General features: G+C 42.2%; 1 protein-coding gene across 8 annotated transcripts in view; it reads left to right on the forward strand.

Annotated features, from left to right (window-relative positions):
- The window catches only part of LOC115011626 (RNA binding protein fox-1 homolog 3-like), a 332138-nt gene that overhangs the window by 195703 nt on the left and 117800 nt on the right, over positions 1-18635 (forward strand). The gene's annotated exons all lie outside the window — the stretch shown is intronic.

The raw sequence follows: 18635 nt of genomic DNA on the forward strand, positions 1-18635 counted from the left end.
CTCATACATGGAACATGTTTACAGTAATGTTATTTTAAATTGCAATGTTTTGCCTGCAGAGCCTGTTACCTAAAGGACGACGTAAAGTAGACAAAAGGATTAAATTTGTCACTTCAGACACACTTGGATTTCTATCACGCTTTTTAAATTGTTAGTTATTCCTCATAATAGTAGCAGTTAGCATATACGGTAGATGGATAGCATCAGAGTCCGTCAGTTTATATAATATTTATATATTTATATATTTATATATTTATATATTTATATATTTATATATTTATATATTTATATATTTATATATTTATATATTTACATATATACATATTTATATTTATATATATATATTTATATGTATATTTATATGTATATTTATATATGTATATATATTTATATATTTACATATACGGTATACATATTTATATATTTATATATTTACATATATACATATTTATATATTTATATATTTACATATGTACATATTTATATATGTATATGTATATATTTATATATGTATATGTATATATATTTATATATTTATATGTATATATATTTATATATTTATATGTATATGTATTTATATATGTATATGTATATATATTTATATATTTATATGTATATGTATATATATATTTCTATGTATATATATTTATATATGTATATGTATATATATTTATATATTTATATGTATATGTATTTATATGTATATATATTTATGTATATATATTTATATGTATATATATTTATATATTTCTATGTATATATATTTATATATATATATATGTATATGTATATATATTTATATATTTATATGTATATGTATTTATATGTATATATATTTATGTATATATATTTATATGTATATATATTTATATATTTATATGTATATATATTTATATATATATATATATATATATATTTATATGTAAATATATTTATATGTATATATATTTATATATATTTATATATATATATAATCATCCCCAATCTTTCCACACCAACTCCCGGGCGCAGGTGTGCGGTGCCGGGTAGATTATGAACACAAAGGTAGTTAGCTGTTAGCTGTTAGCATCACAGTCCTGCTTGGCTAAATAATGGAGCTAACCGTCTCTGATTGAGCTACATTATGATGCGTTCAAGTTCTGTTCAGTGAAAGTTAGTGATGGGCGAATGTAAAATATAAAGTTATCATGATTAGTTCAAATGTAATCCTGTAAAATGTAGTTTTTGGGGATAAACTTGAATAAATACAGCTGTTTTTAGTTTGAGCAATATAAATAAATAATAGAGAGTCTGACCTGCTAACTTCCCTACAATGGCTCTAAGCAGCTTATAATACATAATTAAACATAGTCATGCAAATGTTTAAATAAGAATACAAACATGTATTTCCTAGTCATTTGAATTGTTACTATAGATGACAATAACTAAATAAATAGCCCTGTCTGCACTCCACCCAACAATTTATCAGGAATCGATGAAGAATCGGATCAATGAAATCAATCCCCATCTGCATTTGATATGTTGCTCCGCTCTTTATTTTCAGGTTTTTTTCCTTTAATTTGTCCCCCGTCTGTATATATATAGGTAAGTAATAGTATATGTGAGACGCTGGCAGACAGCAGTGTGTGTGTACCCCCCCCCCGATCTGACCCGCAGACACAGTAATGAACTGCTGACAGCATGACATACTGTGGACTGCACCAAACTGCATTGGTTATATCACTGTTCTAATCCTACACTGATGTTCTGATTCTCCTGCCTTTAGTGCAGCTCTCCTTTTAGCAGCTTGTCCACAAATAACATTCACTTTGGCTGGAAATACCGAATACTCGAAAGAAAACTGAGGAGACTTTCTGACATGAACATGATCACAGCTGAGTCTAAAGATATCAGCACCTTCAGTGGAGAAACACTGATACCGACAGACGACTGGGTTCACCTTCTTTTGCAATTATATTCTACTTCAAACCAGATACAGTGCTATTACTCTGAAATAGCTGGAACATGTTGTCCAATCAGTTAGCCAGGCAGCCTTAAAGGAAGCACATAAACATGCATACTTACATGTAGGCCGGAGCTTTGATCACTGCACCTCCTTCATCTACAGCCTTGCGTGACATCCCCCTGTGTGATATGTTACTGAGAACCCGCTGCCCTGGCTTCATAGGTTCACATGTATATTTAACGTCCTCTCTGGTGCATTAGAGAGCGCTACAGCTGAACTATCCCAAGATCTTGTCAGTTCATGAATGTCCACATGTGTAAGCAAAGATTCTTGTGCATTAGCCCGGGAATAGCTACATATATTATATGTATATTCACGTGGGTACTTTTCCCCCTGCATCGGCTTATCAATATTTAAAGATGTGTAACATATTCTATGAAACATATTTTTAGATCTCTCTCCTCCTCCTTCCTCTGCGTGTGTTTAGTTGAGTTTAGTTATATGTGTCTTCTTCTTTTGGCCTCTGCATATGTGTGTTTCAGTGTGTGTGTGTAGCCCCAGCCCCTGTGATCCATCCTCCTCTGCACCGGGGTTAAAGCCGCACACTCAGGGCACCGGGGCTGCAGGAGGGAACGCGCGGGTGGGCGGCTCATTAGATAGCACTCCCCGCGGAGTGTGAAGGAGAAAAACACCCATTAGCAAAACAAACGACGTGCCCATCGCTCACACAAACATGCAGATTGTTTACCGAGAGCCAGGCGGCCCGGCCCGTCGGCACCCTGAGCCTGCTGGGGGCTTCCTGTCAAAGTGCTTCCGGGGTCATGCATGAGGGGAAGGGGGGGGGGGGGGAAGGGTTATCTGGCATATATACAGTACCTCATGGATGCCTGTGGAGGCAGGAGAGAAAAGACAAATCATTGCTTTTGCACAGCAAGAAGAAGGACAATATCAAAACACCAGTTGTTCCGTGATGCGTTCGAGTACAGCTCTGTAAACATTCATGAGTCCACTTAACATCTTACACAAGTTTTCCACATTGACCCCCATAAATGACAGTATGAGGAAAGTTTTGTATTGCGAGGCCATCAGTAACGTTTAGGTTGTTCCTCCAAACTAAATGACGGACTAGGTCATTAGTCAGTGCCGTCCAACATGACACATTTGAGCATGATTGAACTCCATCATTTATAAGTGCCATCCGAAGCTGTTGCAAATGACTATTACAAAAAACGATTCATATCATCGTCTCCTGGTCCGCCACCTCCGTGCTTCAGACAAATACAACAGAGTTAGGAAAGGATTGTGCTTGTGTTACTCCTTTACACTCGGGGGCGGGCCGATGCAGGGGCTGAGGAAGGTTGAATCTTTATATCGGTTTTGTTTCATCTGCACATCTTGTTGTATTGATGTCTCTTCATATGCAAGAACTTATATAATATCTAGTCTCTGACAAATGCAATTCAAAGTGCAGTTCATGCAGACATTAAAGAGGTGCGAACATGACTTCAGCATATTTGTTTCATTCAGGAAATGCTACAAAAAAGGAAGTCGTTTAGTTTCCTATACCAGATCCTCAGAGCCTAAAGAGACGTCTCTGAATGTCCTGTCCACAAGGATAGAACTCAGATACACACACATGTAGGGGGGCTAGACAATATTTGGTATTTGTAGTCGTTGGTACGAACGGACCGCGGAGATATTTCATCACAGTTCGGACAGTTGTATGAAATATGTTAGTTGGTGCATGTGTGTGTCATTTGTGCAGCGAAGCTCATCCCTGTGTGTGAGCAGCAGGCTGGGTGTAGCCTCCTGGGTAATTAGTGTATCTGAGGCGGGTTCGTCTTCCTGACCTCTGACCTCAGGAGTTGTCTTCTAACAGTAACCCCCCCCCCCCCCGATCTCCCCTCCTGCTCCACGACGTCAACGCTGACATCTCCTCATGAATCTCTGCCAAACGGCAAAAAACCCAAACAGCCTCTGATCCACGGGAAGTAGCACCAGAGCTAATTTGCTATTATGCGTGATCTTCCAGTCATTTGTTTGGCTGACTGACTACACAGTGTGTGTTACGGTCTGCTGGCTCTGTCTGCGGAGTCCTCCCGCCGTCAGGTGAATGATGGAAATAATTTCCATCAGATGAAAATCAGGCCGAGCATGTTTCTCTTTTCATTTCCTTTTTTTCTCTCTCCTGGTTTATTGTGAAGCCGGAGAGTTTTCTGGAGCCTCGCTGGGTTTTTACATTCAGCTTCATTTCGCTGCGTTTCTCTCGAGGAACCTGCTTCAGATCTTAAGTGGAATCACTCAACCTGATCCCCACCCTGGCTGCGGTCTCTATCGCGAGTCGTGCAGATGACTAGTTTGCGAGAGGTCGTAGGAGGTTTCTCGCTCCCTCTCTCTTGCCTCGCTACAGCCGGATAATTAGCTGCCGACTGTCATATAATTAGCCAGGCTGCATCTAATTTTGGTCACAACCTCGGACAATAATGGTCAAATGAAATCAATGGCGTACAGAAATGTGTTGGATTAGCTAAGCAGCATGTGTTCAATTGGCTCATTCCAAATGGTCTGTCCTGATTAATGAGTTAGTGGCTTTGTTGCTACAGTCACATGTTTATATCTTGGTATTAACATCTGAAATATATTTGTGTTTCAGTGTGTGTTCGCCTGTTAAAACAAGGTTCCCTCCCAATTTAAAAACAGCCTTGTTGCATATTTCAAACTGTGTCACCCACTGATAGCAGCTGAGGTGTTGAGCGGAAGAAATTGTTAATAATGAGAGCCATTGTGTAGACTTCAGTTTTTCAACCAGACACACTTATGTACAGGTGTTCTGAAAATATAGCAGAATAGCTTCCTGAGTTGAGCATTTTGTCAAGAAAATGATCTTCACCAAGACGTGCGGGTGCCGGGGAGTGCCATTAAGTTGAGTAGCAAGCGTAATAGGCAGGTGTAACTGAGGAAATACCCCACCTTCAAACCCCCGCTGATACCTCCCAGTGCTAGCCGGGGATTTGGGTTAATGCAGAGTTATAAAGACATTCAGTAGAAATGGAGGATGGGAGGCGTATATCATCGTGATGCACCTCGGCGTGGTGACAGCCGTACTGTATGTGACAGTAAATCCTTGATACTTATGCATCATTTCCTATTTCTTGCTCACTGACGAGTGAGGGAAAGTATCGGCAGTCATACAACAAATTCTCCCCGAGTCTCTCTGAGAGCTAAAACACAAGCACTCCAGTGTTTAGTGGCAGATACGGCCGTCTGCAAATCTATTAAAAGCCCCCCCCCCCCCTGCCAGAACCCCTGATTCATGCACTCGGTTTCCTGTAGGGCTGTCTTCGACTAAAGAAACTCTTGGTCGACTAACACTCACACGATTTTGTCGACTTATCAGCAGAAGAATCCATGTTTAACTGTGGTGTTTACCAGAGACGTGCTCGGGAACGAATCATTCAGCAGGAAAACATTCACAATCTTTTAATTGACTACTAAAACCAAAACGACCAATTAGTCCACTAATCGACTAAGAGGGGCGAAACCCTAGTTTCCTGTGCAATGAGAGATTATTAGGGATATTTCACGGGCAATCACTTCTTTAACCTCCAGAAGACACTTTTGAGAGGTCTGATTACTTCCTGTCCTGCGTGACGTGAGCACAACGCTGTTGAGTGACAGAAATGATGCTCAAAACTGCACAAATAAAATCCGAATCATCATGTAAGGCCCACGAGGGAGTGATGTTTGCGTCCTGCACATGTACGATATGGCTCAGTGATCACAGGCTGTGTTTGGCTGAACTGGTACCGGACCAGGCGTCTTGTCATCTTGACGGCACCCCAAAGGGTCTCATTTGGCGGACACTCTTCCCCTTCGGCCTTCCCCGAGATTTCACCATTCCCTCTGTCCCGTGGGTGCGTGGAACTGGTGGATGTCATGCACACACACACACACACACACACATGCATGTGTGTGTGTGTGTGTGTGTGTGTGTGTGTGCATGCACCTGAATGTGTTGTGCATGTGCTTCCCTACCACACACCCCTCTTTGCACTTTGTTCCTTTTTGCAGGGGAACTTTGTGGGACATTAGTATTCCGACAACATCGCAGGGGTCATGCGATCTACGCCTCCCAGCAGTGCATCTCTTTGCACCCTCCTCCCCCTTTTCTGCTCTCCCCTTCCCTCCCCTTTCTCCATTTTGTAGGCTGCAGCACTGCATTAACTAGAAGCACGGGGAACAAATAAAAATAGATGGGCAAAGTTGTGAGATGTGAGCCCTGAGGGATGCACCGTATGGATATACATTTTCTGTGCGCATTTGGAGCGGCCCCTCTCGTCAAAGAATATTATCCCGCACCCCCTCACGCCACCTCACCCCTCCCATCTTTGGATCATGGCAGTAATTCAATTGGGGATAGACAAGAGCAGGATTTCCTTGATGCTTTTTTTCCTCTCCTTATAAACGGGTTGTCTGCCTGTCAGCATTGATAATGCTAGCTGGTGCACACTGCGGCTAACTCTTCCCAACCCGCGCTGCCATCCTCCATACCGCTCTGGCATTGAGGAGCTTCTCCATGATTTACTCTATGCTTGTCTGCCCATCTGGCTTTTCTCTCATTGGCTCTCCCTCCAGAGGACTCGGCTGGCCGTCTCTCATTCTCTCCCGCTGATCTGTTTTTCTGTTTGACGATCTAAGCATTGTCCATCTGATACGTCTGTGTGTCAAGGCTATCTTATCCATCTGTGGAGATGGGAATGAAATGTGATCTGACGGGAGGTTGGATTTACTGCATGCTACCTTACAGTCACTCAGTCACCCCTGATCCATGCTCCAACACACGTGATCAGCGAGGTTGGCTTATGCTACGGTCAGAAATAAGCCGAGCCACAGCAGCAGGTAGTCCAAAGCCATTCACATCATCAGTCAGCTAACAAGGACCCGTATCGGTAACTGATGTGCAGGCTGACAGGTGGGATCGACCAAAAACCTCGACGCCGAGTGTGGTCGGTTTCCTCGCAGAGCTTCATCTTTCAGATTTTATTCTGACAGTTTCTTGACAGTGCTGACTTCAGAACTGTATCTCGCACTCAGACACGCCGTTACCATTTCACAAAATGCTCAACATCATGTTAATGGGTGTCAGGAGAATGTGACAAGGTGTGGCAAACATCACAGCTGCACTTAGCCAAGCTCCACTTTAAGCTTTTGTGTCACTATAAGTGTGAGCAGAGATCCAGCAGCGATCCCCGTCACTTCAGGGACACGGACCGAACAATGCTTCTGTCACCAGGGAGGAGTTTACACTCCTTCCACTTGTGGATGTTTTAATCACAAAGGATTGATTCCTGTTTGAAATCAGGCACTATATACAAATAACAATCATAATGATAAACTTTATTTATATAGCACTTTTTAAAACAAGTTACAAAGTGCTTTACAAGACAACACACACGGATTCAAAGTTTAACTTTGAACAAAGCAGCTTCAAAGTAAAAGAAATGAAATGAAACAACTAATAATAAATAATCATCACTTTGAGTTAATGCCATTGTGTGTAAATAGTTCCTTTTTTTAGATGTCAATGTTAAAGAAGCAGTTTAAATCTGTGCTTTCGGCTTTTACAACATTAATTAATTATTTAATATTACATTACAAAAAGTCAGGAATCCATAATTATTTTATTATTATTATGATTATTATTATAATCTTCGTCATTATGATGATGATGATTATTATTTCTTTATTATTACGATTATAATTATTATTATTATGATTATTATTATAATCTTCGTTATTATGATGATGATGATTATTATTTCTTTATTATTACCATTATAATTATGATTAGATTGTTTTTGTAATGGTGGCAATAATTTGAAATTGATGTAAATCTCATGTTTTCTTAATTTATTTTCTGTGACTCTCATGAAATCGAACACTGAGGGAACACCCAACAGTTTTTGTGGACATATTCATTTGATACAATATTTTCATATTCTCTAAAACAATGGTGCCCTTCCACAACTACGTGTCGGTCGATATAAATCCACTAGAGGTTAGACACGAGGCTTGTTCCACGTCCCAAATCAAACCTTGTGCACAATCGGAGGGTATCTTTTCATCTGAATGTGGTTTTTACTAACAATATCAGATGACTGGCACAAACCTAAATGTAGTCCTAATCTTCAAAGATGGGGATGTTTTATCTGATAGAGTCACAGAGTGGATCAGGGGTCCAAAACAAAACCGTTAAACGAAGAACAAGATGGAGAAGGCGAGAGTAATAGGCTGCATCAGAGTGGTGAGGAAGCTAATGCCTCTTGAGACTGTTTGTAAGTGAGGGAGGCCTTTTGATGGCGAGCTCACTTCAGTATGTGCATTACTCTGCCACATAAATCTGGGAGCCCCCGCCTCGTCTGCCTGCTTTGGTTTGGCTTTAATTACCTGAGCTATCCTGCACTCACCACCAGCACTTCCCTAATGGGGCTGCCTCGCTCGGGCATCAGTCACACTCAGTCCGGCCAGCTGGCAGGATGGCCTGGAGGGGGGAGCCTGGCCCTCCTATTATAACTCCAAGTCTGTGCCCTAACACACCTGTAGTGTGAGAGTGTGTGTGTGTGTGTGTGTGTGTGTGTGTGTGTGTGTGTGTGTGTGTGTCCATCTCCTCAGCTGTCACACAAACTAACTGGTGCAAGAAGGAAGCCGAACATTAATATTTCTCATATAAGCATTATTATTATTATTATTATTACATTAACTGACGTTTGTATTTGAGCTCATGCTGAGCGAGAATGTGCACTAATTTGGCCTTTCATTACACCAGTAAGTACGGGGCTAGTTATGTGTCCTTGGGGGTTTTGCTGTCAGTCAGTGGCATGTCAGGCCAGCTTCACCACTTGTCAAGTATGTGTGCTTTCATTCTCTTTGTGTACAGCTGCCTAACAATGTGCCAAGAGCTTTCAGCGCTGACTTAAAATGCATCAGACCTTTTTGTTCCCCGGCGTGAAAAGACAGAGACGACTCGGTATGAGCTGCTCTTGTCCCGGCCCGCCGTTGAATGACTCACAGTGACCTTGGAGATTATTGCTATACTAGACAGAAAAAATGCTATATGTTTGTCAAGAGCTGTCTGTCATCAATGAGCTTTTGTGTTGGCTATCGATCGGCTCCTGGGCAGGACACCGAGGTTGATGGATGCACAACAAACAGACTCTGCATTGCCAGCAAGCCGCCCAGCCAGCGGCCCCCCTCATGATGGGATGTCAAGTCTGGGAGGCTGCTGTTCACCCCTCGTGCTCGCGTTTCCTCCCTCGGATGTGAATTCACCAAAGTGTTGGCCCCGCCCTCAGCCTGGTGAAGAATTGAGCTGCGTCCCTAAATGGCGATTCATTAGTAAACATGAAGTGGATTACTGTAGTTTAGCCCTGCTACCCATGCGTCGATAACAGGCCCTGATTGCTTTGTAAAATGTTGCGAGCTGCTAGCGAGAGCTCTGCCACTGTATCTGCAGCATGCACATATAAAGATAACAACACAATTCCCCTATCAGTTGACCTGGTTTCTCTTCAGTTAGCAGGCTCCAGCCTCCAGGGTGCAATTGAGAGTGCCTTGGTCCGATACTGGATACAACACGAATGCCAGGCGCGATGCAACAATCATCATCCCCTGTGATTTTGGCGTTTTTTCAGGATGTGAGCTACCGCTGCTACATTATTCAGCCTCTGTCTCTCAGACAAGAGAGAATGGCATTAAAGTTAATTTCAGCACAGCTCCAGCTGGTGCTTTGCATGCACAAAGTAGCTGCATTATTATGTATTTTTATTGTAAGCGGAGAAGCAGCAAAAAGCATTCTGTTGGAAAATCAGCCAAACGCTGCTGTGAAGTGTTTGTTTTCCTCTCTCGACTGGGTTTAACCCCGCCTGTCTGCTAAGCGTGGCTACGCTATGAGGTCAGACTGATCGATGCACTTTGATATTTTATAGAACCCACCACCACCAGTACGAGCTGCTGCTGCTGCTGCTGCTGCTGCTGCTGCTGCTGCTGCTGCTGCTGCTGCTGCTGCTGCTGCTGCTGCTGCTGCTGCTGCCCAGTGTTTCCCCAATGCAGGATCACTAATGCGATCCACCTGTGGCTCCCTGAGATCTTAAACAAACAGACGTCATCAGCCGCCAGCCAAGGACATCAAACACACACACACACACACACACACACACACACACACACACACACACCTCCAACTAAACACATGAGGGAGCAGCAATTGACCTCCACAGTTAAACACCTTACAAAACAGAAAACATCACAAAATATAAAGTGTGAAATCTTTAGTGCCTGCAAACATCTTTCTGTAGTTTTACTGTCACATTACCCCCAACATCTGGGCTGTGAGTGTGCGGCACTAAAGTCTGCGTAAGGAAAGGAACCAGCCACACTGTGGGTTTCACAGGTGCTGGACTGGATCCAAATTGATAACAATTTTTCAGAGTTTGTAAACTCAATAACACTTAGAAGAATACAGGAAAACAACAGCGCCGGACATGGAGGGGAGGTCTGGCAGATTACAGGAGATTTGTCGGCCCCTGGGAGTTCTCACTCAGGCTGATGTTGACAAAGCAGGTCTGAGGTGGGCTGCTGGGAGAGACGCCATATGTATCCAGCTTGTGTATGATACATTTTGAACTTTCTTTGTCCTTTTCAACACCCTCTCCCCGTCTGTTGCACCAAGGATAGAACATCAATGAATAATTCATCAGTCAAATCCAAAAATCTATGAAATAAAATCATTTGTTGCCCTATAGTGTGCTTGACAGAGAGATTGTTTATAAGGGTAGTAAAGCAGGACTCGAGCATTGGTAACAATCAATAGTCTGATGGAATCCCGAGGCCCTCGCTCGGTGCCAACGCGCATCCAGACTGAGACATCAAAACGCCTTTTGGTTTCTATCCTCTCGCTTCTTTCTCCACAGCGTTTCCAGCCAGATGGGCAGTTCACACATCTTTCATTGGTCGTTTTGCATTTGGCATTATTTATCTCTGCATTAAAAAAGCCCCTTCTCTCCACATCTTGAGGTTGTCATTAGCTGCAGTATGTTGCGATGATGCTGAGAACAATTAGGATAATAATGCCGTGACCGATCGTACCGGTGATAACGATAATGAAGAGATAATGATAAGACGCGATGGAAATGACTGTAGCAGATAGGGTTTCTGTTTTTAGTATGATTCCACAACATCAACAAAACACTTTACCGATAATAATAGTAATTATTATAATGAGTCCAAGATCACCCCTCCTCCTGTCATCCCCCTTCCTCGTCATCCTCGCTGCTTCGCATTAGACCCAGGAGGGGTCACAGCACTACTTCCAGTCGTTGCCCCACCGCAGCACGCCACCCTGTCCCTGTATCCCGGCCAGCGAATGGTGACTTATTAATCCCTCCACTGTAAGTGAAAGGGCCTGTGCACTAATGAGGAGTGATTAAATAGAGCCAGGAGTCACTTCTCGTAGAGTGTCACATGAAGAGAACAAAGGAAGAGACGCATACAGAACTGGGAAAAGCGTTCATTTAGGAAGCGTGCACGACGCGTTGTGCAAACTGTTGCAATTACATTATCGTCTAAAAGCGTGAGTTCAACACCTGTTAGTCATGTGACTCCTTAATGCATGTGAACCTGACATAACCGGTTGTGACCAGTTCAACCACAAACCTGATATTTAAACCGATTGAACTTCCAATTCTTTGCACATGTCCCAACCCCCGAGGAACTGAGATGTATAAAAATGCCTCTTCATTAGAACTAAGAGACATTAATTGTATGAAACCGTAAACAAGCAGCCGACACCAAAAGCACACAAGGTAGACAGACGTGTCCACTTACTTTTGGCCATATGGGTCGCATTATGCAATCAAATATCAAGCGTGTTTGTTGAGAGCTCTGCCGCTGCGTCTTCAGTTTCCACAGCAGAGAAATGTACATTACTTTCACTCTAAATTCAACAACTCTTCTATTAAAGCGGGCGGGTGTTATGAGAAAGGGAAGACCACCGAGAATCCCCCATGGGGAGTAACGCTTTCTGCTGCATGTAGGTGTGTATACATTCTGTAGATAGAAATAGGCCCTAATCAGCCCGGCGGCTCATAACAAAAGAAGAGGAATCCACTTAGCAACGTGGGTAATTTACATAGCTTTGAGGAAAACGGGGTCTGTGTTTAGTCAGCTTGGATGGCAGAAGCAGGAAGAGCGTCAGAGTCTGACACTCAGCGGGAGACGAAGCAGCTGTCTGACTGGTTAGTCTGACGTTTAGGCCGGGTGGCTGCACTGGTACAGCTCTGATGTACGAGGCCTCTCATCAAACTCTCATGAAACGCTGTTTGTCAATTGTGTTTTCTTTTATCCACCAAAACCAACCAGCCCTGCAAAACCACTGTCAGGCCTGTGAAGGCATTACATTTCATCCTCTCACTCAGCGCTCTCCATCTACTGAGAACAGCACAGCTATCAATATATATATATATATATATATATATATATATATATATATATATATATATATATATATATATATATATATATATATATATATATATACATATAGGCTATAAATATATGTGTATATATATATACATACATATATATGTGTATATATATGTATGCATATATATATATATGTATATATATATATGTATATATGCATGCATATATATATATATATATATATATATATATATATATATATATATAGCCTATATGTATGTATATATGTATGTATATATATATATATATATATATATATATATATATATATATATGCATGCATACTGTACATAAATACATATACATACATTATATATATATTTTTAAATGTGGAGTAAAACAAGGTGTGGAGTAGTAACGGTACGAAGCGTAGAACTCAACTTAATACTTTATGTACACACTCTTGTCACGTAATTAGCAAGCCAGCTAACTAGACAGCTGTCTGTTAGCTAGCTAGCTAGCTAGCATGGCATGGCTTTATGGCCCAACTGAATGCATGTCGTTACCATAACAACTAACAAATCCACCATTTTCTTTTTCACTATTCAAATGGCCATGTAGAAACAGTTCAATGTCTCCTCTTCTATTTATGTGTTAAAAAGAGCGCGTCACATCAGACAAAAGCCGTCTTTAATTTAAATATTGCCAACGAACTGTATTTAATCCTCACACTCCCGACTCTGGAATCACACAACCATCTTCAGGACTTGACCGCTCGCTCGTCATTACCTTGGGGATCTTTCCCATCGCTACGATCCATCCAATACGACTTAAACGCAGCATAAGCCTCCCTAAAAGGTTTGTGTGAAAGCACTGCTAAGCTGCTCAATGTGCCTGGATCACAGAAGCCTCTGAAACGCGTCTCAACATTAAAGGAATAGTTCCACATGCTTTGTGGCTTTCTGTATATTAAATATGAAGCTACCACCAGCTAGCTTAGCTTAGCATTGCTTCAGACCATACTGTAGTATTGCAGAGACACGCAACTCAAACGCAAAATAGTTTATTCCCCAAAATGTAGAATTGGTCCTTTAACTACTACTTACAGCGTCTGATCAACATGTTGCATCACTTACTGTCACCAACTACAACACATCCATCATCTCGGAGGTGAACAACACACTGATATCTCATAAAACAACAATATATCAGCCAATCATAACACATCTGACATCCATTGTCTTGCTCATCTCTCCTGACCTCCTGTCTTCTGTCTCTGCGTCTCTCAGTGGACTTTGATTTAAGATCTCTGCAGCAGTTTATGGTTTATATATCTTAAATGGACATTTTAATAGGCTTTTACTTTTTTTTATCCCATTGTATTGTGCAATGTAAGCAGCGATCATAAATTATAATAATTATAATTTGTTGCTGCCGGCTGAAAACCTTGCGCGGTATCTCTGAAATGTCAAGTTTTCCCAAAGACAAACAGCCTCGTGCGAAGGCTGACCAGCACGCTGCGAGGATTTGAAATAGTTTAATAAATGGTGCTTTGGTAGCTTTTATCCGCAGACGCATGAAATTTGGCAAATAGCTGCAGATTTTTCTTATCCACTAAATAAAAAATAACAGATCTGTATAAATGATGCACAAAACGTGGAATATTCTCCTTTGATGGGATGATGCAGCCATAACACATACTGAATATATCACTGTGCACATATATATCAATAATATGGACTAAGATGATGATTGTTTGGGGTAAGGAGACTTTATATTATTGTTTTAACGGGTCCGGTTGACCAGTTGTGTGCATTCATGTTCTTTTCCCAGGATAACACAATATAATAAGCGTATCTGCATTCCTTCCTCCCTCTCTTCTTTATTCATCTTCACTCTCTTTGCTCTGGAAACTGTCATCAGGCTCAGAGGCAATTTACGGTACCTTTGAACACGTCCTTAACAGTACCATCATGCGTCCATCAGTGCCACAGCGAAAACGCTTTTATTACTCAATTTGATTCCATACAAGGTTCATTCCCCACATTCTTTATGCATCGTGGGCTTCGCTCAGGCGGAAAATAATGTGGACAGCGAGGGCTCTGTGTTACGGTTCAAACTGGATAAAGCACTGACAGATTCCGGACCGGAGGACTAGTGAGCGGGGAGGGCAGGGAGAAAGAGAGATTAAGAGCTACACCATTGTTTACCTCCTCTAAGGTGCAGGATACTGTGTCGTTTATAAATGTTGGGAGCTGTTATTGGTTACCTTGCAGGCTTTGGGGGGAAAGAGGAAAATGAAAAAAAAAAAGAAAAACTTTGGGAAAGACCCAGGAGGGGGTTCGATACAACTTTAATAATGCGTAGCAGGAGCTAAATGAGCCATTCTGCGGTACTTTAAGACGTCTTCCCTCCACCCCCCCCCCCACTCCCCACCCTCCACCTCACCCCCCCTCACAGTCTCAGGGCCTGAATTATTAAAAGTGTTGTTTTCCCTTATTGCATTGCAGCAATGTGCCTCGTTGCTAGAAATGAGCTGCACATTCTGGAGTTGAAATGCTTAAAGCGACCCACCTCCAACGGCAGAGCCAGGGGACGAGGGGAAACACACACTCACACACTCACACACACTCACACACACTCACACACTCACACACACTCACACATGTAGCAAAATAACCCCAGTCACCTATAATGTTGACAGCGCTCTCACATGGTTCTCTTCCATTCCTTTGCTCAGATATTCTGCAGGTGATGAGCACGATGTGTTTCTTTACTCCGTTATTTTATTATTTAGTATTTCAGCATGAAAAATGACCCAGATAATTCATCAATCAGTCGATATGATCTGTGATCTGTGACTGTATTGGTCATGTATGTTCTTTACATAATGCATCTCTGACTCCTGGACTGAATGTTGGAGAGCTGTTAGTCTTTGATGTCACACCCTGGTGAAACCTCTTCCTCATCTCATCAAGTTTTAATATTTATATTTACATTTCTCTCGTGGGACATTAAGTTGTTTCTCCTGCAGCCATCTGCATGATTGTATCTGCTGATGAAGACTCTCGTACACAGTAAACTCATCTTCTTCACATTTCTCTCTCCTTGTTTTAAGAGAACGAGCTGAAATTCCGAAGTGACTTCACATTTGCTTCTTTAGAAAAGTTTGAAAGATGGGGAAGTTGAAGGTTGAATATCGGCATTCGGAATAATTATTAAACAGAATCAATCCTGAAATATAGGGAGCAGCGCTCGCCTTGAAATCTACATTGGCCCAACTCCCCATGAATGTCTGCAATGAGACGAAGAAGAAAATAGAAAAAGCTCTGACTTGCAGCCAAAAGAAAATTGAGACAGAATGAAAGAGGCATCAGTGACTTAATAAAACAACAGCTCCTTCCCTTCATCTGTCAGCTACCGTACATGCCCCATGATTTGGGTATTAAATCATTTGTTACCTGCAGGTTAACGCCTGCTTCTCAAATACAAGTTTCTGGAGGAAGAAATCAGTGCAGGGATAAAAAGCAACAGTTGTAGATAATGCAGGTTGCATTCCTTCCTTTCAAGCCACACACACACACACACACACACACACACACACACACACCAGTGCACACTTTAATCACACAATTAATAATTAATCAGAGGTTGGGCTCAATGCTGTCGAGTCTGCAGATGAGAGAACTCCCAACTGCTGAGAAGGGCCCTAAAAAAGCAGGATTAACAACCAAAACAACAACATTTTCAGCCGCTCGTCCAGAAGCAACAAGCAGCACGTCATCACTTTAGGGTAGACTTTATGAAAAGGACCAGAACTACCGCTGCTCCCCTCGTGCAGATATGCAGAGTTGAATCCATTTTATATAAACCAAAAATAAAAAATAAATTAAGAGCAACCGACTTTTACAGCTGTGCAGATTTTTTGACGGGGGGGGGGGGGGGGGGGGGGGCATGAAGCTGTCTCTTCTGTGTGACATTTCCTGCATGCATATATGGAGAATTTGATTACATGCTCTGTTCGCTGCATGTAAACACCATCAATAATAGCACAGCGCTGCTGCTGGAGGAATAGGTCAGGGATGTGTGTTTATTGTCTGTGCACTATGTTAACAGTAAAACATCCGCTGCATTGATTCCAATGTGTTGCTGCTCTGGAATTGATCATAGCAAACACCAAATGATCATTTTGTTCAATTTATTTATTCCCACTGATGTATTAAACATTTCCCAACACTGTTAGATCTAAAGAGGTTGCTTCATGCCCTCTCCTCTCTGTATCAGCCCTGCACGCTCTGCGTTGCAGCGTTGCAGCAGAGAGCTGAGTGTTTACCCAGCTGTAATTACAACATGCACAATGACCTCATTCTGCTGTGTCAGTAGCGGTAATGTATAGCCCTTGATCTTAAACTGCAAAGAAAAATGCTATGCACTTATTTTCAATGTGCTGACTACATTCCCGGCATTCCTTAGACATGGCCGTGACGGCGTATCAGAATTTGATATAAGCACCGGTGCTCCTGTTCGTCTGACAAGGTCTCGCTGCCTTAATATGCATTCAATAATGTGAAATGATATTAGCTGTAGGAGCTCATTGACTGTGCACTCGGGGTCTCGCCGTGTCTCTCCATCTCTGTCTGTATCATGCTCTTCTTCTGTTCCTCTTCCACACACACACACACACACACACACACACACACACACACACACAGAATTGGAGAATGGAGGAGAGAAAAGAGAAGTGGGAGGCTTGAACGCGGATAGCAGCAAAGCAGAGCAATCACACCGAAGAAATGCCCCCCACGCCTGGCCCATTAATAACAGTAATACGCACACCGCGCCCAAGCCAGCACTGCCGAAAGCACCACTGACACTTTAATGGGCATTTTTTACTTTTGTTTTTAAATAATGCATGTGCTGCTTGTCAGCACTGCTTCACTCCACCCCTGGTGTGCCTTTGCAGCGTTCCTTTGTGCAGAAATTACAATGGGGACCTGTGTTTTCTGTGCTGCTTGCTCCATAAGCTGCATTCATCACATACATGGGGACGTCAGTGTGCAGTACATCACACTCTTGGGGACGTGTGTGTGTGCGTGTGTGTGTGTGTGTGTGTGGGCATGCATGCATGTGTGTTTCTGTTTGCGAAGGCCCCTCATTGGCACTGAGCTAATTAAGAGTGTCTTTGAGAGGGTGAACTGTGTGCTGAGGACACCACTTATATATATATATAGGGAGGTTTGACAGCATGGTGTGTGTCTCTCATGCACACACTGATGAAGCTTTGCTTTGTAAACCTTTGATTTGACTCGGAGAGACAAAGTGTTTACTGGAACTTCCGAGTTGTGTTGCAGTAAAAATGAGTCGTATACGTGTGCCTGCTGTAAACTGAGAGTTTTGTGGGTTTTATTATTGGCCCCCTGCTCCTGTTAAGTTCCAGAGGCGACCCTGGATGTATCATGTGTGATAAAAAGCTTCACAGGAAATGAAGAATTTTCAAAAGCTATCAAAGTAAACGTTACTTAAATTAAAATCACAAATAGTTGAAACTGTTATATCTTTGAGTGCATCTTGGAATACGGAGAGTAAACGCACGCACTCACACACACACACACACACACACACACACACACACACACACGCACACACACACACACACACACACACACACACACACACACACACACGCACACAGTGAAGGATTGACACGCAGCAGCTTCACTTACTGCAGACGAGGGGAACAGATTACACAAATGTCACAAGATCAGTTTTAGGCTAAATAAAACATGACACTTAAGTAGATGATGATACGGCTCATCACTCGGCTACATGTAGGCTGCTAATGGCTGTCAATAAGCATGGGGGGGGGGGGGGTGTCACCTGGTTTGGATGACATCTGGCTCTGGAAAGTGCACGTTGTTTAAAGCCTCCAGCTTCAGATCTCAGTATCACGTCAGCAACAGTTGCTTGTTTAGTAACACAAACATCTGACGTCACTTTCACCGTGTTTGTGCGTCCGGTTTACGATCTCTCACGCTAACTGTGACTTTGTGATAGTGAAGTGAAGTAATCAAAGGTGTTGCAGGAGACGCACGTGCACGTTGTTTCTGGACTTGTGTAAGTGACGATGAAGCATCAGCAGGTTCCCACTGACACATTGTGTACGGACGTTGCGTCCGCTCGGCTCACTCGTGCAACTTTATTGATGGTGGAC

The sequence above is a fragment of the Cottoperca gobio genome, chromosome 8 (genome assembly GCF_900634415.1).
Source record: "Cottoperca gobio chromosome 8, fCotGob3.1, whole genome shotgun sequence".
NCBI classification, from domain to species: Eukaryota; Metazoa; Chordata; class Actinopteri; order Perciformes; family Bovichtidae; genus Cottoperca; species Cottoperca gobio.